The sequence below is a fragment of the Hypanus sabinus genome, chromosome 15, assembly GCF_030144855.1.
Source record: "Hypanus sabinus isolate sHypSab1 chromosome 15, sHypSab1.hap1, whole genome shotgun sequence".
Classification (NCBI taxonomy): Eukaryota; Metazoa; Chordata; class Chondrichthyes; order Myliobatiformes; family Dasyatidae; genus Hypanus; species Hypanus sabinus.
Window position 1 is genome coordinate 20,502,940 of NC_082720.1, and position 23,750 is coordinate 20,526,689.

Here is a 23,750-nt window from a genome sequence, read left to right on the forward strand (position 1 = left end):
CACCAATGTTCTGTCTGCCAGAAAAAGCAGGATCTCCTGGTGGCCACTCATTTGAATTCTACTCCCCATTCCCATTCTGACATGTCAGAATGCCGAGATGAGGCCACACTCAGGTTGGAGGAGCAACAAATTATCTTCTGACTGGTAGCCTTGAATCTGATGGCATGAACCCCGATTTCTCGAACTTCTGATAATTGCCCCCCCCTTCACCATTCTCATTCCCATTTCCCTTTCTCACCTCATCTCCTTACCTGCCCATCACTTTCCTCTGGTGCTACTCCCCCTTCCCTTTCTTCCATGGTCTTCTACCCTCTCCTGTCAGACTCCCCCCTCTCCAGCCCTTTATCTCTTTACTTCTCCCCTCCCCCTCTCCTGGATTCACCTATCACCTACCACCTTGTACTTCTTTCTCTCCTGCCCCACCTTCTTGCTGTAACTTCTTTTTTTTTCCAGTCCCAAAATGTCTGAATAGAATGTGAGTCAGCAAATAATTCTGATTTATCGTGCGCGCCTCAGATAGCACATTTTCAACAATTATAAAAATAATGTGCCTTCCTCATTGTAACATTGGGCTTCAGAGCAAAGCTATCAACATTTACTCTTTTTCATAGATGCTGCCTGGCCTTTTGAGTTCCTTCAGTATTTTGTGTGTGTTGCTTGAATTTCCCGTTTCTGCAGATTTCCTCATCTTTGTGATTTCCCCTATGTTGTCCCAAAAGGAGAAGATGATGAAACTACTTTTGGGACTAAAGACACTCATTTAGAAGTGTTCAGGCATTTTACAGGATCAACCAATTTCAGAAGGCAATTTAATAGGCTGCTGCTCCAACGGATTTCAGGATACTGCCTGTACTGTTTTTACATCACACTACCATCGTTCCCACTTGATTTTGTATATGCAATGAATTGGTCATCAGACACGGTAAAGTGGTTTATTTTTGCCAGATTTGCGGAGGTACAACGAAAACTTGTTCAGCATACTGATCAGTTCCTTCCAACAGTGCATTGAGGTTGTACAAGACGGAACAATAACAGAGTGCAGAATAAGGTTTTACACGTACAGAGAAAGAGTAGTGCAGGTAGACAAGAAGTGTAAGGTTACAATGAGCTGGGTTATAAAGTTAATCTATCTTATCATATTAGGGAACTGTTCAAGAGTCTGATAACAGTAGGGTAGAAGCTGTACTTGAGCCTAGTGGTACATGCTTTCAGACCTTTTTATCTTTTATCTGATGGAAGAGTAGAGAAGAGAATATGTTGGGCGTGAGTTGGGTCTTTGATTATGCTGGTTGCTTTGCTGAGGAAGCAGGATGTTTGGACATGGTGCAGAGACTGGTTCCTGAGATGTGCTGAATCATGTTCATAACTTTGTATTTTCCTGTGGTCATGGATAGAGCAGTTGCCATACCAAGATGTGACACATCTGAGTCAGATGGTTTCTATATTGCATCCAATATTCCAATATTTTTACAGCTGCATGGACCAACCTTTACCCTGAGCAGGAATTTCTTTTAAAAAAAACACAAATTTAAAACTGTGCAACACTTTAAATGTTTTTATTTTGTAGACAGCGTTGGTGTTCAGCTGCCTGGTGGTTTATTAGCAATGAGTTACTGAATTCCATTCTGTGTTTATTGTTACAATTTGTAACAGTGTTGTAATTTGAGACACTGACACTGTAAATCTGTGCAGTTTAGAGGGAACATCGATAGGAAATGGTGAGAATCAAAAGGGACACGCCAGTTTTTTTTTAGCCTTGTGAGGAAGTAAAGGCATTGCTGAGCTTCTTGACTGTGCCATCAATGTGATTGGACCAAGACGGAGTATGGATGATGTTCAGTTCTAGGTACTTAAAGCTCTCAACCCTCTTGATGTCAATACCTTTGACGTAAACAGGAACACATGCACCTCCACTCTTCCTGAATTCAATGACCAGCTGTTTTGTTTTTATTCTGATATTGAGGGAATATCTGTTGTATTGACATCATGTCATTTCCTTCCAGTACTCTGACTTATCAATATTTGAGATATGGCCCACCACAGCAGTATCATCTGCAAACTTGTAGATGGAGTCAGAGCACAATCTGGCCACAGAGTCCTGGGTGTATTGGGAGTAGATGATACAGCATTGTGGATCAGAGCAACAATGTTGAGAATAATCATGGTGGAGGTGCTGCTGCCTATCCTTATTAGTTGCATTCTATTGGTCAGGACGTTAAGGATCCAATTGCAAAAGAAGATGTTCTCCAGCTGCTCCTGAGATGAGTGTAGGGCTATGGTGGCTGTCATAGACATGATGTGGTGGTAGGCGAATTGTGGACAATCTTTGCAGTAGTTTTCCAATTGCTTGTGCCATTGAAAGCACAGATTTCATCAGATGGAACCATGCCCAGAGCACGTTCACACGATTCGAGCTCAGTAGGACACTGCTGAGGTTTAAGAAAGCAGCTGCACCCCACACCACCCACCCAAGATCCACAAACCCACTTGTCCAGGCAGACCCATTGGTTCAGCTTGTTTCTGCCCCACTGAACTCATATCTGCATACCTCAACTCTGTTTTATCACCCCGGTTCAGTCCCTTCCTACCTACATTCATGACAGTTCACACGCTCTGGATCTTTTCAATGATTTCAAGTTCCCTGGCCCCATTATCTTATGGAACTTGTCCTCGCTCTTAATACTTACTCCTTTGGCCCCTCCCATCTCCTTCAAACAAAAAATGTGGCCATGGGTACTCTCATGGGTCCCAGCTGTTCTGCCTTTTAGTCAGCTACGTGGAGCAGTCTATGTTCCAAGCCTCCACTGCTGGCTGTCCTCTGCTGCTACTTCCCGAACCCACGTGGAACTCGTTGATTTCATCCACTTTGCCTCCAACTTCCACCCTGCCCCCAAATTTACCTGGTCCATTTCTGATACCTCTCTCCCCTTTCTTGATCTCTGGAAGTCTCTGATATCTATTGTAAACCCATGGACCCTCAAAGCTACCTGAACTACACCTCTTCTCATCCCCTTCTTTCAATTCCTCTGTCTCTCCGGCATCTGCTCTCAGGATGAAGGTTTTCATTCCAGAATGAGCAAGATGTCCTCCCTCTTTAAACAAAGGGATTTCCCCTCCTCCACCATCCACGCTGCATCTCTTCCATTTCACGCATGTCTGCCCTCACCCCATCCACTCAACACTCCACCAGGGATAGGGCCCTCTTGTTCTCACCTACCACCCCCCAGACTCCATGTCCAGCACATAATACTCCGCAACTTCCGCCATCTCCAACGGGTCCCCACCACCACTATCACTACCAGTGAGACCCGACATAGATTGGGAGATCGCTTTGCCGAGCACCTACACTGCCTGCCAGAAAAGTGGCCACCTATTTTAATTCCACTTCCCATTCCTATTCCATGGCCTCCTTTAATGTCGTGATGAGGGCACACTCAGGTTGGAGGAAGAATACCTTATATTCCATCTGGGTAGCTTCCAACTTGAACATCGATTCCTGGAACTTCTGGTAACGTGCCACTTCTTCACCATTTCCCATCCCCTTTTCCCTTTCTCACCTTATCTCCTTGCCTGCCCATTGCCTGATGCTTCTCCTCCCTCTTTTCTTCCTTCATGGCCTTCTATCCTCTCCTATCAGATTCCCCATTCTCCAGCCCTGCCTCTCTTTCACCAATCAGCTTTGCAGATCTTTACTTCACCCCTCCCCCTCCCAGTTTCACCTATCACTTTGTGTTTGTCCCTCCCCCCTCCCCACCTTTTAACTCTACTCCTCATCTTCTTGTCTCCACTCCTGCTGAAGTTCTCCGCCCGAAAATTGACGGTACTCTTTTCCATAGATGCTGCCTGGCCTGCCGAGTTCCTCCGGCATTTTGTGTATGTTGCTTGGATTTCCAGCATCTGCAGTTTTCTCTTGTGTAGGAAAGCAGCTGTGAGCCTTTGTATTAGGCTCAAAGTATTTATATGTTACAACGATGAAAGTAATGGCAATTTGAAGTGGGGCAGAGAAAGCTAGATCATTATCATTAGATTCTGATGATATAAAAGTACTGCATCGCTAGGACACTTCTATTTTAATCTCACTCTTTATCTGTGTTTGTGTTGTCTTATTCCAGTGCAAGTTCAGATGACAGAAGAAATAATTGATAGAAATAAGGCAGCAGCGAGGAGTCAAAGAAAACTGAAGTAGTGAGGGATGCAGTGTTGTAAAATGCTGTATCAATCCCAATACCTTCTGCACTCGGAGCTTTTCTCCTGCATGAACCTGAAAATCACAGGAGTCAAGATAATGTTAGTCCAATGTGATTCATTGACCAAGAGTGTCTGAAAATAGATTAAGCATGCTTGATTGCACAAACAGAATGAAATGTATCACAATTTCCCTGGTAATTTTACCATTAAGTTCTTGTATACTTAGTCAATGGCTTCACTGAAAATCTTGACTCCAAGTGACTAAATTGTAGGTCTTTACATTAAGTATAAAGAGTGGATAAGTCCTGTGGAATGTTAACCCTTCAACAGCTCTGAATTCCATTTTGCCAAATACATCAAGATAGAACATAGAATAGTAGAGCACAGTACAGGCCCTTCAGCCCACAAAGTTGTGCTGACCCTTAAACCCAGCCTCCCATATAACCCCCCCACCTTAAATACCTCCATATACCTGTCTAGTAGTCTCTTAAATTTCACTAGTGTAATCTGCCTCCACCATTGACTCACACACCAACCACTCTCTGAGTAAAAAACCTTCCTCTAATATCCCCCTTGAACCAAGATGTCCAATACTCTTAACAGTAATGGCTACAATGGTGATAATCAAACTCGGTCAACAGTCCAAATAGTTAAAACTTTCAGCATCATTGATAATAATTGGGTGGATTCTTCTTGGAACAGTCAATTATGTGCCAAGCTCAGAATGCTTTCAACAACGTGTCATCCCTTGGAAGCTGATTTAAGTGGTAAACCAAAGTTTAATCTCCAGGTGTGTTTTCCAAGTAGTGCAGCTGGGCTGAAAGAAAGGTCACAGCTGTTTATTTATTGAGCTTTGATGTTGGATGGAGATGAAGTGCTGAGAGGTGCTGAGATGGCAAAAGAGATTACAGAGCTCTTAATATCAAGTTCAAGTTACCTCCCCTCTGTATGCCATCTCATTGTCAGTGTTGATGAGGCCAACCACTGTTGTATCATCAATGACCTTGATGATTTGGTTTGAGCTGGATCTAGCAGTACAGTCATGCATCAGCAGTGTGAACAGGAGAAGCTGTGGGTGGGGAAGGGGAAGGAATGCTTCAAGCTCAGTATGATGGACCTATAGATGCTGCCAACAAGATCTAGTTACAGACAGAGGTGTTGAGACCCAATGACAATTCACCCAGCAGCTTCTGAGGAATGATCATATTAAATACTGAGCTGAAGTTGATAAACAGCATCCTGGCATATGAGGCATAATTTTTCAGGTGGGACAGGACAGAGTGGAGGTCAGAGGCTATGGCACTGTCAGTGGTCTAATTTGAGTGATAAACTATCACTAGCAGAAAGATTTGGGATTTATTCTGATCAATAAACATCTGCTCAAAGCAGTTCATTATTGTTGAGGTCATTAAGGCAGGTTACTGTCACCCTCTTGGGCACTGGGATGATGTAGCCTAATAACACAGCCTCCTCCCTTCACTGAATGGGATGATCTAGCTGCTGTGTTTTAGAGGAACATTCCTGCAAGGTTGTCCTCATCTTCTTGTTGTTGTGAGCTTTTGGCTGTGTTTTCAGTCTGCCCAGACACTGATGTAGACTGGAGGATATCACCTTTAGCAAGCCATTAACATTCCCTGCTGTGCCATTTGTACTGATACTTGGTCTGAGCTGGTGGGATTGTGCACAGGTATTTGAAGCCATGAAAGTAAAGATAGCTCGTACCTTCCAGATACATCCCTCAGGGCAGTGCATTCCACTGAAGATGTCTAACAAGCAAACTGTTGTGCCGAACTAATTAAGATAGTCATTACATGACAAACTAATCTAGTTTGTTCTGTCTACACAAGAGTCCTTAGTCCTCCATTCTCTGCTACTCATGTGCCCATGTAAGAGTCTCCTAATCATCCATCACTTTCTGTGTAAATCTTTCTCCATACATCTCTGTAGAATGTACTCCCTCTCACCTTAAGTGCAAGCCCTCTGGTATTAGACATTTCAACCTTGAGAGGAACATGATGGCTGTCTACATCGCCTCTTAAAATTTTATAGCGCGGTCTCCCCTCAGCCTCTGCTGCTCTAGGGCGACTTCCGTATGCAGGAAAATCATGTTGGCACAGGATCCCAAGAGAGGCGATTCGTAGAAAGCCTAAGAGATGGCTTTTTAGAGCAGCTTGTGATGAGCCCACCAGGTGAAAAGCAATTCTGGATTGGATGTTATGTGATGAGATTTGATTAGAAAGCTTAAGGTAAAAGACTCTTAAGAGGCAATGGTCATAGTGATACAGTTTGAGAGGGAGAAGGTAAAGTCAGAAGTATCAGTATTACAGTGGAGTAAAGGGAATTACAGAGGCAGCTGGTCAAAATTGAGCGATGGGGATGCTAGCAAGGATGTAGACAGAATGGTTGGAGTTTCTGAGGGCAATCCAGGAGGCACAGGATTGATACATTCCAAAGATGATGAAATATCCTAAAGGGAGGTTGAAGTAACCATGGCTGACAAGGGAAGTCAAAACAGCACAAAAGGAAAAGAGAGGACATATAATATTAGCAAAAATTAGTGGAAAGTTAGGGAATTGGTCACCGACAGAAGGCAACTAAAAAGCCATAAAGAGAGAAAAGATGAAATATTTAGGTAATCTAGCCAATAATATAAAAGAGGATACCAGAAGTTTTATCTAATGTAGAGTAAAAGAGAAGCAAGAGTGGATATTGGGCTGCTGGAAAATGACACTGGAGAGGTAGTGATGGGGGACAAAGAAATGGCAGACAAACATAGTAAGTATTTTGCTTGTAAGTATTTACATTGTGGAAGGCACTAGCAATTTGCCAGAACTTTGAAAGTGTTAGGGGATAGAAATGAGTGTAGTTGCTACTATTAAGTAGAAGGTGCTTGGGAAGCTGAAAGGTCTGAAGGTAGATAAATCACCTGGACCTGCTGGACTACACCCCAGGGTTCTGAAAGAAGTAGTTGAAGAGATTGTGGAGGCATTGGTAATGATCTTGCAAGGATTACTAGATTCTGGAATGGATCTGGAGGACTAGACAATTGCAAATCCCATTCTATCTTTTTTAATTATAGGCCAGTTAGCCAGGCTTTAGTGGTTGGAAAGATGTTGGAATCTATTATTAAGGATGACATTACAGGGTACTTGACATATGATTAAATAGGCCAAAGTCAGCATGGTTTCCTTAAGGGGAGTTCTTGCCTGACAACTCTATTAACTCTGTTGGGAATTATTTGAGGAAGTAACAGGCAGACTAGACAAAGGAGAGTCAGTAGATGTTGTTTACTTGGATTTTCAGAGGGCCTTTAACAAGGTATTGTACACGAGGCTGTTTAACAAGAGCCAATGGTCTTACAAGAGATATACTAGCACGGCTGACTGGCAGGAGGTGAAGAGTGGAAATAAAGGTGGTCCTTTCTAGTTGGCTGCTGGTGACTATTGTTTTTCTGAGGAGGGCGGCATTAGGAGCGCTTAATTTCACATTGTACGTTAATGATCTGCATGATGGAATTGATGGCGATACGTGGAGGAGTTGGCCGTGTAGAGGAAGAAGGAAAATGTCATGTAGGGAAGTGTATGGTCATGCACTTTGGCGGAAGGAATAAAGGTGTAGATTATTTTCTAAATGGCGGAGAAAATTCAAGAATTAAGAGGTGCAAAGGGTGCCAGATTCCCTAAAGGCTGTCAGTGGCAAGGAAGGTCAATGCAATGTTTGAATTTATTTTGAGAGGATTGGAATACAGTATAAGAGCAAGGGCGTCATTCTGGGGCTTTGGTCAGACCATACCTGGAGAAATGTGAACATATTTGGACCCCATATCTACAAAAGTATGTAACCATCATTGGCCAAGGTTCAGTGAGAGGCTCACAAGAATAATTCCAGGAATGAAAGAATTAACACATGAGGAGTGTCTGATGGCTTGGGCCTATACTCGCTGGAATTTAGAAGAATGAGAGGCGATCTCATCGAAACCTATCAAATTTTGAATAATCTAGATCTTGTGGATGTGGGGAGGATACTTCCTAAAGTGGATGAGTCTAGGACCAGAGAGCACAGCCTCAGAATAGAGAGACATCCATTTAGAACAGAGACGAGGAAGAATTTCTTTAGCCAGAGGGTTGTCAGTCTGTGGAGGCCAATTCATTGTGTATATTTAAAGCAGAGTTTGATAGTTCTTGATTCGTCAGCATGTCTAAGGATACAGAGAAGAGGCAGGTAAGTGGAATGCGAGGGATTATAAATAGGCCATGATGGAATGGCACAGCAGACTCGATGGGCCAAATGACCTAATTTTACCCTTGTGTCTTATGGTCCTATTGAATCAGGATGATCTAGATCTATATGTCTTAACCAAATTTATCTCTTTTCACCTGAAAGGGATTGGTTGGCCGGGAATGATTTTGAATGGCATTATGACCTTGATTTGAATGGATTGTAGATGAAAAGCTCCATGATGCAAGCATGTTTTGGAAGCAGGAACTGGTAAGTGGGTGTTTTCACTTCTCATCATTTCACCTCCCTTTTAATTTAGCTCTCCATTAGCAGGCTGTGCTCTTCTCAGTGTGAGACCATTAGAAGGACGGAAACTGCAAACTTGCTACTGACAGTACAGGCCAACTGGAACCAATTAAAGATTTATGGTGTCTGGCAACAATGTACTGAGAGGTCAAGAAGCAGGGCCAAGGGATAGGAGGTGGATATTCTGCAATGAAGCTAAACAGGTTCTCAGTGATTCTCACCACCGTTGTCCTTCTGGTCAAAGAAAACATTGTTCAATACATTTAAACATCACAAACATGCAGCAATGAACATCTTTGAACTGGAACTTCTGCTTAATGTAGTTCATATCGTTTCTAAAGTCTATTTTCTGCTTCAAAGTACACGTATGAAATGGAGCATATCCCATCCAAGCCCCTGTTTTTGCAGATGTGAATCACAAGTTTAAAATGGTTAGATTATTTCACAGAAAATCTTTGTTAAATCTCTTAAGAACAATGCATTTTATGAGGCATGCAAATTAGGATCATGAGGTTAATGAAGGATTAAATCGTAATGTTTATTGGCTGGATTTAGGAAGAATTGGCTTCAAGGAGTACATGGTCCTTGGATTTGACCTCTTTAGGAATTACTATTATGGTAGCTCTGGTCAGTGAAGATCTGCACATGGCCTGGCCATACTGTACATTATTTGCTAGTTGAGAATTAGAAGACATCGGAGTAGAATTAGGCCATTCTATCCATCAATACCCTGCCATTCAATCATGAGTGATTTATATTCCTTCTCAACTACATTATCTTGCCTTCTCCTCTTTGATCCCCTTATTAGCCCCCTATCAACCATTGCTTTAAAAATTTTCAATTACATGGCCCACAAAGCCATCTGCAGCAATGAATTCCACAGATTCACCACCTGCCGGCTAAAGAAATTCCTTCTCTGTTGTAAAGGGACATCCTACTATCCTGAGGCTGTGCCCTCTGGCCTATACTCTACCATTACAGAAAACATCTTCTCCTCCTCCACTTTACCCAGCCCTTTCAATATTCACTAGCTTTCAATGAGATACCCCATCCTTCTTCTAAGTTCCAGTGAGTTCAGGCCCAGAGCCATCAAATGCTTATTATTTCTTAAACCTTTCATTCCCAAGATTATTCTTTTAAACCTCCTCCGGATCCTCTCCAATGCCAGCACATCCTTTCTTAAGACATGGGGCTGAAATCTGTTTACAATAATACAAATATGTTCTGACCAGCACCTTATAAACCCCCCCCCCCCCAACACTACAGCCTTGTTTTCATGTTCTACTCTTCTTGAAATGAATGCTAACATTGCATTTGATTTCCTTATGGTTTATCTTTAGGGAATTCTGCATCAGGACTCACAATTCCCTTTTCAAGTCTGAACTTGTATCCCCTTTGGAAAATAATGTACGCCTTAATGCTTTCTTCCAAAGTGCATGACCGTACATTTACCTACACTATGTTCAATCTGCCACTTCTTTGCCCATTCTCTTAGTCTGCCCAAGTCCTTCTGCTGAATCCCACCTTCCTCAACACTCCACCTTACTCTGCATCATCTACAAACTTGGCCACAAAACCATCAAATCTGCTATCTAGATCATGAGCATATAATCAGAATATTAACAGACCCAACACTGACCCCTGCAGAACACCGCTAGTCAATGGCAGACAATCAGAAAATTCCCACTCTTTGCCTTCCGCCAACCAACCAATCTTCTATCCACATTCCTGTAATACAACGGGCTCTTATCTTGTTTAGCAGCCTCAAATGCGGCACCTTGTCAAACACCTTTTGAAAATCCATGTAAACACCATCCTCTGACTCTCCTTTGTCTAACTTGCCTGTTACTTCCTCAAAGAATTCCAACAAAGATATTCCCTTAAGAAAAACAGGCCGTCTTTGGCCTATTCTATCGTGAGCCTCCAAATAACCACGAAATCACATCTTTAGTAACAGAATTCAACATTTTCTCAACCATTGAAGTCAGGCTGATTAGCCTGTAATTATCTGTCTAAGGGAGTGACATTTGCAATTTTCTAGTCCTCCACAACCATCTTGAGGTTCTTGGAAGATCATTATTAATGCCTCCACAATCTCCTTAGTTACCTCTTTCAGAACCCTGGGGTGTAGTCCATCTGGTCGAGGTGACTTAAATACCTTCAGACCTTATAGCTTCTCAGGCATTTTCTCCTAAGTAATAGTGACTACGCTCACTTCTGCCTCCTGACTCTCGAATTTCTAACATGTTGTTGGTGTCTTCCACAGTGAAGACTGATGCAAAGTACTTATTCATGTTGTCCGCCATTTATTTGTTCCCCATTATTACCTTTCCAGCATCATTTTCCAACAGTCCCAAGCCCACACTTGTCTCTATTTTACTCCTTATATATTTGAAAAAACTTTTGATATCCTCACTTATATCATTGGCTAACTTTCCTTCAAATTTAATCTTTTCTATGAATTCATTCTTCTTGGGCTTCCAGCTGGGTACAGGTATCGATTATAATCGATCTTTCAATGACAACCTCTGCCATCTTCATCAGAGATGATGCCGGGGCACGTCTACTCCAGTGGTACTTATAATCCCTGTAGTCCATTCCTCCTGATTGGTTCATCCTCATCCAATCAGGTTTCCTCTCTCCTACCTTGTTTACAATCGAATTCCAGTTATTATTTGGAGTGAGACCTTTGTCTTTGTTAAATTTCTTTTCCTCTAGTTTTATTTCAATGGGTTCCTTTACCAGGCGGTCCCAGTAGACTTGTGCTGTCAAAGTCAATCCAATGGACATTACGAATGCAATGTTCTGCTACCGGCGATTTCTCCGGGTAACCCAAATGGATACACCTCCTGTGCTCCTTGATGCGGGTTTCCACCGTACATAAAGTCTCCACATTCACAGGGAATCCTGTAAATGCCAGCCAACCTGAGTCCCAGGTCATCTTTGACCCCCATAAACTGTGATTTGACCTTCCTTATGGGCTTGTACATGCTATTGATTCAGTCTTCAGGATCCTGGTGATCCTTCCAGAAACCATGGAAATATAGGGAAAAAAGGTGGTAGCAAGGGGTTATTCCTCCTTGTAACATTTCCTGATTTATCCATTGGCCCCTTTTAAGGGCTCAATTCATTTCCTTCACCTTGTATCCATTCTGTAGGAATGTTGTGCGTAATCATCTTATTTCTTTGGAGAGAGTCTCCCGGTCCAAAATAGTTTTTGCACAGTTAATCAAAATAGAAGGAACTACTCTACATTGGGAGGCATGATGGTGGCTGTTATTGAGGTACAAGTCCGTTTGAGTGACTTTCTGATAGACACAATGTCTGAGGCTACCATCTGGTTTCCATCATATTAGAATGTCCAAGAATGGGAGGCAACAATTCTTCTCCATCTCCATTGTAAATTCAATGTTTGCATGTATACTGTTCAGATTGTTGTGGAACTGTTGGAGTGCCTGGAGTCCATGAGGTCACGCTATGAAGGTGTCATCGATGTATCTGAAGAAGCATTTGGGGCGTAAGGGTGATGAACTCAGAGCCTTCTCCTCAAAGTCCTCCATGTAGAAATTAGCAATAGCCAGTGACAAAGGCGAACCCACGGCCACTCTGTCTGTTTGTTCATAGTAGTTCCCCTTATAGGGAAAATATGTTGAAAGGGTGTTCAGAAAAGGTCAATGAGGACATTATCAAACCTTGACCACAGGAGGACCAAACTGCCCTTAATGGGAACTTTCGTGAACAGGGACACCACATCAAAACTGGCCATTATGTCCTCCAGAGTCAACTGGACTTTGGTTATCGTTTTAACAAAGTCGGTCAAATTTGTGATGGGATGCTCACAGTCCCCAACAAACAGCGACTACATGATCATTAAAAGTTCAGTGAGGTAGTAAGTTGGAGGGCTCTGAGTTCATCACCCTTATGCACTAAATACTTCTTCAGATACGTCAATGACAGCTTCATAGTGTGGCCTCATGGACGCCAGGCACTCCAACAGTTCCACGACCATCTGAGCAGTATACATGCAAACATTCAATTTACCACTGAGAGGGAGAAGAATGGTTGCCTCCTGCTCCTGGACATTCTAATATGATAGAAACCAGATGGTAGCCTCAGGCCTTGTGTCTATTCGAAACCCACTCACACGGACTTATACCTCAATGGTAACAGCCACCATCACACCACCCAACATAGAGCAGTTCTTTCTACTTTGATTGACCATGCAAAAACTATTTTGGACCCTGAGAGTCTCTCGGAGGAAATAAGATGATTATGCACAGCGTTCGCACAGAATGGATGCAAGGTGAAAGAAATCAATATGGCCCTTCAAAGGGCTGACGGAAAAACCAGAAAACCTAATAACGAGGAGGAACCATCGCTACTGCATGTCTTCCCTATATTTCCATGATTTCTGGAAGGATCACTAGGATCCTGGAGAAATACCAGATTAATACCATCCACAAACCCGTAAGGAGGCTCAAATCCCAGCTTATACTGGTGAAGGGTGACCTGGAACTCAGGTTGACTGGTGTTTACAGGATTCTCTGAGTCTGCAGAGCAGCGTATATTAGCTAGATGGGACACACAGTGTCAAGGAGCACAGGAGGTGTATCCGTTTGGGTTACCCGGAGAAATTGATGGCAGCAGAACATTGCATTCACAATAGCTGTAGGATTGACTTTGACGGCTCAAAATAACTGTGCAAAATTGCAAAGGCTTTTGGGACTGCCTGGTAAAGGAAGCCATTGAAATAAAACTAGAGGAAAAGAATTCTAACAAAGATGAAGTTCTCACTCTAAGTAAGAACTGGAATTCAACTATAAACAAAGTGGGAGAGTGAAAACCTGAATAGATGAGGACTGACCAGTCAGGAGGGACAAAATACAGGGGTATAAATACCATTGGACTAGATATGCCCAGGCATCATCCCTAATGAAGCTGGCAGAGTTTGTCATTGAAACATCAGTGTAACTAATACCTGTACACAGATAGAAGCCTGAGAAGAGTTTATTTGTCATATAGGGCATCACTGTGTTGTGGCTGAAAGGAGGCCAGAGTTTTGAGCTTAACATCAAAGGATATACTTTGCAGCAAAAGGACAGGCAGGAAGGCATGGGCGCTGGTGTGGTTCTGTTGGTTAGAGGTGGAATTACTTCTTCAGAAAGAGGAGACACAGGGTCAGAGAATGTTGAACCCTTTGTGGGTGGAGTTAAGAAATTGCTAAGGTAAAAAAAACCTTTGTAGGAATGATATATAGGCCTCCGAAGAGTGGCCAAGATGTGAGGTTAAGATTGCAAAGGGAGCTGGGAAAGGCATGTAGTAAGGGTAATGACACAATTGTAATGGAGGACTTCAATATGCAAAGAGATTGGGAAAATCAGGTTGAGGTCAGAGTGCAAGAGACGGAATTTGTTGAATGACTAATAGGTGTTTTTTTTAGAGCAACTGTGTGATTGAGCCTACTTGGGGAAAGGTTACCTTAGACTGGGTGTTGTGTAATAACCCAGATCTTATCTAGGAGCTTAACATAAAGGAACCCTTAGGAGTCAGTGATCATAACATGACTGAATTCATACTGCAATTTGAGAGGGAGAAGCATAACTCACATGTATTGGTATTACAATGGAATAAAGGGAATTTAGGAGGCATGAGAGAGGAGCTTGCCCAGGTAGATTGAATGATGGAAGAGCAGAGATGGCTGAAGTTTCTGGGAATATTTCACAAAGCGCATAATAAGTATGTCCCATAGAGGAAGAAGGTTGCAAATGGCAGGGATAGGCAACAGTGGCTGACAAGGGAAGTTAAGGATTGTACGAAAGCCAAGGAAAGGGCATATAAGGTAGCAAAACTGAGTGGGAAGTTGGATGATTGGGAAGCTTTTAAAACCCAACAAAAGACAATTAAAAAGCTAAAAGAAGGGAAAAGATGAAATGTGAGGCCAGACACGCCAATAATATAAAGCAGGATATCAGAAGTTTTATCAGTTATATATATATAGAGTAAAAAGGAGGTGAGAATTGATATTGGACCACTGGAAAGTGATGCTAGTGAGGTAGTAATGGGGGGGGGGGGGCAGAGAAGTAGCAGATGAACTTAACTGGGTACTTTGCATCTGCCTTCACTGTGCCAGAGGTCCGTGAGTGCCATTGCTATCACAAAGTGAAAAATGCTAGGCAAACTCAAGAGTCTTAAGTTGCATAAGTCACCTGGGCCATATGGACTACATCCCAGAGTCCTGAGAGAGGTTGCTAAAGAGATAACCAATGCATTGGCTATGATCTTCCTAGAATGATTTGATTCTGGCATGGTCCTGGAGGACTGGAAACTTGCAAATGTCATTCCAGTCTTCAAGAATGGAGGAAGGCAAAAGAAAGTCAATTATAGGCCAGTTAGCCTAACCTCAGTGGCTGGGAAAGTGTTGGAGTCTATGATTAAGGAGTAGGTTTCAAGGTACTTGGAGACTAATAATAAAATGTCAAAGTCAGCATGGTTTCTGTAAAGGGAAATCTTTCCTGACAAATTTGTTAGAGTTCTTTAAGGAAGTAACAAGCAGGTTGGACAAAGGAGAGGCAGTAGATGTCATTTACTTGGATTTTCAGAAGGTGTTTGATAAGGTGTCACACATGAGGCTGCTCAGCAAGATAAAATCCTATGGCATTACAGGAAGGTTACTGGCATGGATAGTGGAATGGCTGACAGGCAGGAGAAAGTGAATGGGAACGAAAGGGGCCTTTTGTGGTTCGCTGCTGGTGACTAGAGATGTTCCTCAGGGGTCAGTATAGGGACCATTGCTTTTCACATTCTTTGTCAGTAATTTAGATAATGCAATTGATAGCTTTGTGCCTAAGTTTGCAGATGATACGAAGATAGGTAGAGGGGTAGGTGGTGCGGAGTAAGAAACGCGATTGCAGCAGGACTTAGATGAATTTGAAGAATGGGCAAAAAAGCGGCAGATGGTATACAGTTTGAGAAATCTATGATAATCATTTTGGTAAAAGGAACAATTGTACGCACTATTACCTACACAGGGAGAAGGTTCAAACATCAGAGGTGCAGAGGGACTTAGGAGTCCTCGTGCAAGACTCCCAGAAGGTTAATTTACAGCTTGACTCTGTGGTAAAGAAGGCAAATGTAATGTTGGCATTTATTTCAAGGGGAATAGAATATAAAAGCAAGGAGATAATGCTGAGGCTTTATAAAACACTGGTCAGGCCGCACTTGGAGTAGAGTCAGTAGTTTTGAGCCCCATATCTCAGAAAGGATGTGGTGTCATTGGAGGGAGTCCATGGGAGGTTCACAAGGATGATTCTAGGAATGAAGGGGTTAACATATGAGGAGCGTTTGGCAACCTTGGGCCTGTACTTCCTGGAACTTAGAAGAACATGAGGGGATATCAGTGTAACTTACCGAATGTTGAAAGGATAGATAGGGTGGATGTTGAGAGGATGTTTCCTATGGTGGGGGTGTCCAGAACTAGGAGGCACAGCCTCAAAATTGAGGGGCGACCTTTTAGAACAGAGGTAGGTAGGAATATTTTTAGTCAGAGACTAGTAAATTTGTGGATGCCCTGCTACAGACTGCGGTGGAGGCCAAGTCCATGGGCATACTTAAGGCAGAAGTTGATTGTTTCCTGATTATCAGGATATCAAAGCATATGGCGAGAAGGCAGGTGTATGGGCTGAGTGGGATCCGGAATCGGCCATGATGGAATGACAGAGCAGACTTGATGGGCTGAATGGCCTAATTCTGCTCCTGTGTTTTATGGTTTTATATATGCCAGGAAAGCAGCAGGTCCTTTAGCATCTTTTCTCTCCTTATTGTTTCCTGTTGGGTTTTGAAAGTTTCCCGATCTTTGCTTCTCATGAATCTTGAAAGGAATTAATTATGAAAGGAGCGTTTACATGAATTGACACGACTGCATTTAGTAACTGTGAGTACACCTATTTAGAGTTGCCTCACAGGAAAATCAAGTCATCCTGAAAAGAACAAGCATGAGTTTTAGAGATTAATTCAAGATTCTTAGAAATGAAAGCTGAAATGCTTATTTTAGGATGAACTGTGAGGATGTGTACTAACTTGCCAGTTAAGAAGCAACTTTAGTCAAAGATAATCCAGGGGAACTGGTAATTACGGAATTGAGGTGGAGACCTGTTCATGATTTGCCTTATGACATGCTTGGTAAGCTATTGAATGTCAAAAATGAAGCTATTATGAATGTTTAAGAATGAGAAGCATCTGGAAAATCTAACTTTTAATTTTACTTTTGTTTAGGGATAATAGCAGGGTTTAAATGCACCACAATACAATTTTACATCAAATTGTAAAACATTACTTTCAGAATTAAAGTACATTTTCTGTGCATGTTATACCTGATTGATTTCCCAAGAGTTTCTTGATGGATGAACAGTTTGCCATTGTCTAATTACACCAATTACTTCAGACTGTGGGTTACTGAAATAAATCGTTCAATCACAATCCACACCATAATTGATTCAAATTTTCCAAATTAATGACATGTCGCCTACACATTTTCCACTGTCTCAAACTTTACCATGTTTAATTCCCTCTCGTTCTCATTTAAGAACATGTTTGTTCACATATGGGAGGTGGGTCTTGTGGGGAATGCTTGTTGAAGCTGACGGATGATTTCAGCTTGTAATTTAGAATCAACCGCAATATTCTGGGCCTGGAGTCACACAGAACCACAGTATGTTTGAACGTTGGATTTGCTTCCCTGAAGAACAATACTGAGCCAATAGACTTTTATATCAATCTTTTAATTTCATAGCCTTCAATATCCATTGTATATCTTTACTCCAAATTTTGTATTTAGTTTACAGGGTTTAAATTCTTCAGTTACTATGATGTTCAGCTTTCTGGATCACAGATCTAGAAACATTGCCACAATACCACTATATCCATTTAATTTTGTCATTCATGAGCAATGACAAATGTTGCTTGAATTCATAATGCTTAGTAGCAATAAAAATGAAAATGGACTAACAAGGATTCTGTCATGTTTAAAATCACAACCTTACACTATTATGACTAATCATAGCATAGTATGTTAGGCTTGCCACCATCAAACAGTACAATGGTGTTAAAAATTAAAATGTTGGAAATGCTCAGCAGGTTATCTGAAATGACTCAAACAAGGTGAGACAGTTCACAATATATGGAAGGATAACTACAGTGAAACAGAGAGCAAGCACACGTAACTGTGAAGATAACTGAGTGAATAATTATCAATTATCAGGATTTCTAAAGAAGATTCATTGACCTGAACTTCTTTCCCCTCTCTGCTGATCCTAGCTATACTACTGAGAGTGTCTCTAGCATTTCCAGCTTACAATGTGGATTTTGGGCAACTCCAGTTTGTTGATTTTCAATAAAACAGACTTGCATGTTTGGTTAACTTATCTGATTAAAACTGGCAGTCAACATGAGAAGAGAGGATATAATGAAGTTTGGGCTAAAATACAGTTTGGCAGGGTCCAAATAAATGACTTCTGTTTATTTATTGGTGAGCAAAAGGAAGTGTGCAAACGGTCCACTGCACGGAGTCAAGGACAGATGTAACATATTAGCATATAAAAGGAAAACAATCCGATGCCTATGATCAAATGGCACCAAAGCCATCATACTTACTTATTTTCCTCTCTGCACCATGTGGTGCATCAGGTGGCATCTTTGCCATTTCTTTTGTCTGTTTTTTTTACGAGGCTGCATTGCCAGCTCGATGCTCAATCCAGCACGGATGGAAAGCATGCAAGGAGCTGGCCGGATTCAAACGAGGGACCACTTGCCTCGAAGTCCAGTGTGGATGACACTACACCACCGGCTAGCAGGCCACCATATTATCGAGGATTAAAAGTTGGCCATGATGTAACCTTAAGTACACTAGAATGAAGCAGCTGTGGAAATAGACCTTCTCGAAACAGAAATTAAGCAAGGTGGCTAACCATGACTGTCCCTCAGCTTTACTAAGAGCTCAAAAGGGGAGGAGGATTAATGTACCACAGTAATAATGATAAAGAGTGGTGTCACTCACTAATGTCAGGATGAATCAGTGTGAACGGTTGCACTGAAGGGATTCAAACAAAATATGGAAGCTCACAAAGAATGATAGTGCACAAAATCAAGTCAAGTCAAGTCAACTTTTATTGTCATTTTGACCATAACTACTGGTACAGTGCATAGTAAAAATGAGACAACGTTTTTCAGGACCGTGGTTTACATGACACGGTACAAAAAACTAGACTGAACTATGTAATAAAAAAATACACAGAGAAAGCTATGTTAGACTACAGACCTACACTGGACTGCATAAAGTGCACAAAAACAGTACCGGCATTACAATAAATAATAAACAGGACAGTAGGGCAAGGTGTCAGTCCAGGCTTCGGGTATTGAGGAGTCTGTTAGCTTGGGGGAAGAAACTGTTACATTGTCTGGTCGTGAGAGCCTGAATGCTTCAGAGCCTTTTCCCAGATGGCAGGAGGGAGAAGAGATTGTATGAGGGGTGCATGGGGACCTTCATAATGCTGTTTCTTTTGCAGATGCAGCGTGTAGTGTAAATGTCCATGATTGTGGGAAGAGACCCCGATGATCTTCTCAGCTGACCTCACCAACCGCTGCAGGGTCTTGCGATCCGAGATGGTGCAATTTTTGAACCAGGCAGTGATGCAGCTGCTCAGGATGCTCTCAATACAACCCCTGTAGAATGTGATGAGTATGGGGGGGTGGGAGATGGACTTTCCTCAGCCTTCGCAGAAAGTAGAGACACTGCTGGGCTTTCTTTGCTATGGAGCTGGTGTTGAGGGACCAGATGAGATTCTCTGTCAGGTGAACACCAAGAAATTTGGTGCTCTTTACGATCTCTACCGAGGAGCCGTCGATGTTCAGCAGGGAGTGGTTGTTCCGTGCCCTCCTGAAGTCAACAACCATCTCTTTTGTTTGATTGACATTAAGAGACAGGTTGTTGGCTCTGCACCAGTCCGTTAGCCGCTGCACCTCCTCTCTGTAAGCTGACTCGTCCCAGTTAGCTTAACATGAGGAAAGCTTTATAAGCTATTATCTAAGAGATTAATGTAGGGCACATAGAAAAAAAATTGAGGTAATCTGGCAAAATCAATGCAGTTTGTGAAAGGGGACTTCCTGTTTGACCAATTTATTTTAATTCTATATAAAAGCTGTAGATGAAGATTGCCCAGTAGATGTAACAAACTTAAACTTCCCCGAAGACTAGACAAGGACCTATTAAAGTTTATTACAGGGAATGAAAGCTCAAAGTGTAAGAGGTAATGGAGTAATTGCTTAACAGGAAAAAGGCAGTAGGCAGAAATGGGTATTTTTCTGGTTGTTTAGTGTAACAACTAATATGACACAGGATCAGTTCTGTTGCCTTGGCTTATCAGCATTTATATAAAGGGTTTGGATGCAGGCACCAAAGAATGCAAAGATGAACAGGAAAATAAGTTATGAAGGAGACCACAAAGAGATATAGGTAGATAAATATAGATAAGCATACGAAGTATAATTTGAGAATGTCTGAAATTGTCTATTTCAGTACAAGAAATAAACCAAAACACAATACATAAAATCAGCATTGTACAGCTGCTGGCAAAGCCATTTCCTTACAACTGCAAAGACCCAGGTTCAGTCCTACTGGCACTGTCAGCGTGCCAGAGTGCGGTTTGTGTGCGCTTTGTGATTAGATAGGTTTCTTCTGGATGCTCGCACATTCTCCCACATCCCCCGAATAGATTGGAATAGAATTAGTAAGATGAAATGGGTGCTGGATGCGGTGAGCATAGGGCCTGTTTCTTTGCTGTGTCGCTCTATACATCTCTATGACTATGAGGTCTGAAATGGAGAGGGACCTTGGTGATTCACAAAAGCAGAGTCTGAATCACGAGGGACCGAGGTGAGGTGGCCAGAGGCGGCGGGGTCCGCACCCAGGTCTGAGAGTGAGGAACCGAGGTTTGCTGACTTAAGCACCAGGCCAGATTGAAAAGGTCTGGGTGTCAAGGGTTGGAGATGAGGGACGGGCCTGTGTTTGGCTTGCTGCACTGTGAAGTTTACTCATCTGTGTGGTGAACTAAGGCTAGGATCAGCCACGATCTACTGAACAGTGCTTTACAGCCAGCGACCTGGGTTCAATTCTCACCACTGCCTGTAAGGAGTTTGTATGTTCTCCCTGTGACTGTGTGGGCTTCCTCTGGGGGCTCCGGTTTCCTCCCACATTCCAAAGACATATGGATCAATAGGTTAAATTGTCACAGGGGTGTAATTGGGCGGCTAGGCTCGTTGGGCAAGAGGGGCCTTTTACCATGCTGTATGCTCTTAAGTAAACAAGCGGACAAATAAATAGTTTTTTCTGTACGTTAAGAATATGCACCTGTACGATCATAGTCAGGTCACAACTAACGTACATAGGTTCAGTCACTATGCTTGATTAAGATAGAGGGAATCTGTAAACAAATCTATTAACTTTCCCTTACTTCAAGAGATGAAGGTGAAGGATTTTTCAAAAATTCAAAGTATGTTTATTATCAGAGTACATATGCAGTATTCAACAGTATTCAACCTTGAGATTTGTCTTCCTGTAGAGAGCCACGAAGCAAAAAAAAACACCATGGAACCCACTCAAAGAAAACACCAAACACCCACCGTGTGCGCAGAAAGAGAACAAATCACCCAAACGGCAAAAAATGAGCATAAAGCACAGAATATAAAGCATCAACCCCACAAGGTAATTGAAACAGCATGGGAACGTTCCTAAAGTTTAGTTCAGTTCAGTTTGGTTTAGTGCTATGTCATTCGTTGTCTGCGGGCTGCAGAGCCACTCTGCCACGATCAAGATTGCACAAAATAGCAATTTGAAAAAGCGAGTAACCAGAAAGACATCATAACGTGAACTACAGAGTCCAATCCACAAACTGTGTCAATGAAACCAAGACTCTGTGAGAGAGAGAGAGAGAGAGAGAGAGAGAGAGAGAGAGAGAGATATCTTCCTGCACCTGACCTGTCAGCAATGTTTTCCAACTGCAGGTGATGATATGAGCCTTGTGCATGGGGATGATGAGGGTGGAAGTGGTTTAACCGGCTTGCAAATGGATGTGCACTGAAAGTAGGGAGGTGTAAGAAATTATTTCAAAACATTTTGAATGAAAAAGATTGCTTCCCAGTCACTAGTACATTAAACAGTGATGCAGAAAGCAAAGTAAACTGTTCAGGAGTTTTGTGACCTAAATGTATGCAGATAAATGAAACAGCTGCAGTCTACAACTGGCTGTTACCTTATTTATTTGTAAAATGGCAAGATGTGGCTGAACTGGCAGACTTTGATCATCACCCCAACTCCCTCCCTTCCTTTCCCGATCTGAAATGAAGTCCAGTTAGGCACAGACTGTGAGAGTGATTGGGCCATTTGTTTACATTTGCTCATTGGGTAGTATTCTCAGTGTTCAATGCAGTCACCTCTCAGTGAATCTGCTTATCTTGCTCTTTCAACAGATTTTAATCATAGTAATAAAGCATATAACTATTTACAATGATAACTGGCCGGTAGTATTCTTTTCTATGTTTTTATGACTAATTCTTTCTATGTTTGGCTTTCATAACAGAGAACTTGTATTCATACAACACTTTTATGAACTCCGTATGGCCTAAAGCATTATGCAGCCAATAAAGTCTAGTTACCATTGTGTTGTAGAAAATTTGGGAACAAATTTGCACATAACAAGATGGCATGAGAAATAAGATAATATGCCTTTCTCCCTTTCCATCATCTCCCAGCTACTCACTTCATGCCCTCCCCCACACCCACCCACCTTACCCTTCATCTGGTTTCACTTACCACCTGTCAGCTTGAACTCCTCCCCCTCCCCCACCTTTTTATTCTAGCTTCTTCCCTGCTCTGTTCCAGTTCTGATGAAACGTCTCGGCCTGAAATGGCGATTGTTTATTCCTCTCCATAGATGTTCCTCCAGCATCTTGCGTGTGTTGCTCTGGATTTCCAAAACCTGCAGAATCTCTTGTGCTTGAGATGATATTTTGGTCTTGTTGATTACGGGGAAACTATTGGCAAGGAACACTAGATCAAAGAGATCAAAGTTCCCACACAATCCTTAACATAAGTTCTGGCCAACTGCCCAAATACTTAGCAGAGTCAAGCCTGTCCTCATCTAATGATTACTGTTGTACAGTTCCTTTTGTGTCATAGAACATTGAATTCAGTGGCAATAATTGTCCCATAATAACATGCCAATCACAAGTACAAGCCTAGGTAGAGAACTGTCAACATATAAACTTTCTTCCATTACAGACTGCAATTTATAATTAAGTACATTTCTCCCTGTAGCTAAATTCCATTGTAAGTGAATTATTTTGTTTCCACCTTGGCAAAATTGTTCAAGGTTCAAGGTACATTTATTATCAAAGTATGTATGCAGTGTACAAGTCTCAAATTTGTCTTCTCCAGACAGCCATGGAACAAAGAAAACCATGGAAGCTGTTCAAGGAAAAATATCAACCCTCTCCAGGTGCAAAACTAAACAAATTGCACAAACCACAAGAAAGAATGGGCGAAAACACAGAGTATAAAAACATAAAACTTACAGACTGTGACTGTTTCCTGGCTTTGTGCACGTCTCTGAAATCTTTGTTCTTCCTTTATGACATAAGTGCAACACGTTCCACTTTCTACCCACTGTGAATCTAAGGGCTTTAAACACTTTGTATCCCTCCACCATCTTAATTCCCAGTTCTTGAAAATGACCCACACACATGGCATGACCGTTGTTAATCAAAGGCCAAAATACCAAAACTTAAATGGAGGTATTAGGTAAAGTGATAAGTAACACAGGTTTTGAATTGTGATCTTTTAGGAAGAGTGTAAGAAAGAGGTTTAGGAAGGAATAACATATACAAAATGCTGTAGGAATTCAGCAGGTCAGGCAGCATCTATGGATGGGGATAAACAGTTGATGTTTCAGGTCATGACCCTTCATCAGGACCCTTTCAAGGGGGAAGAA

General features: G+C 42.0%; 1 long non-coding RNA gene across 1 annotated transcript; it reads left to right on the top strand.

Moving 5' to 3' along the window:
- Positions 1 to 8,569: 8,569 nt before the first annotated feature.
- LOC132405132 (uncharacterized) lies at positions 8,570 to 23,302 on the top strand. Its single transcript, XR_009515770.1, has 3 exons — positions 8,570 to 8,676; positions 21,324 to 21,466; positions 23,198 to 23,302. It is a non-coding gene; the product is annotated as an uncharacterized LOC132405132 (long non-coding RNA).
- Positions 23,303 to 23,750: the final 448 nt, after the last annotated feature.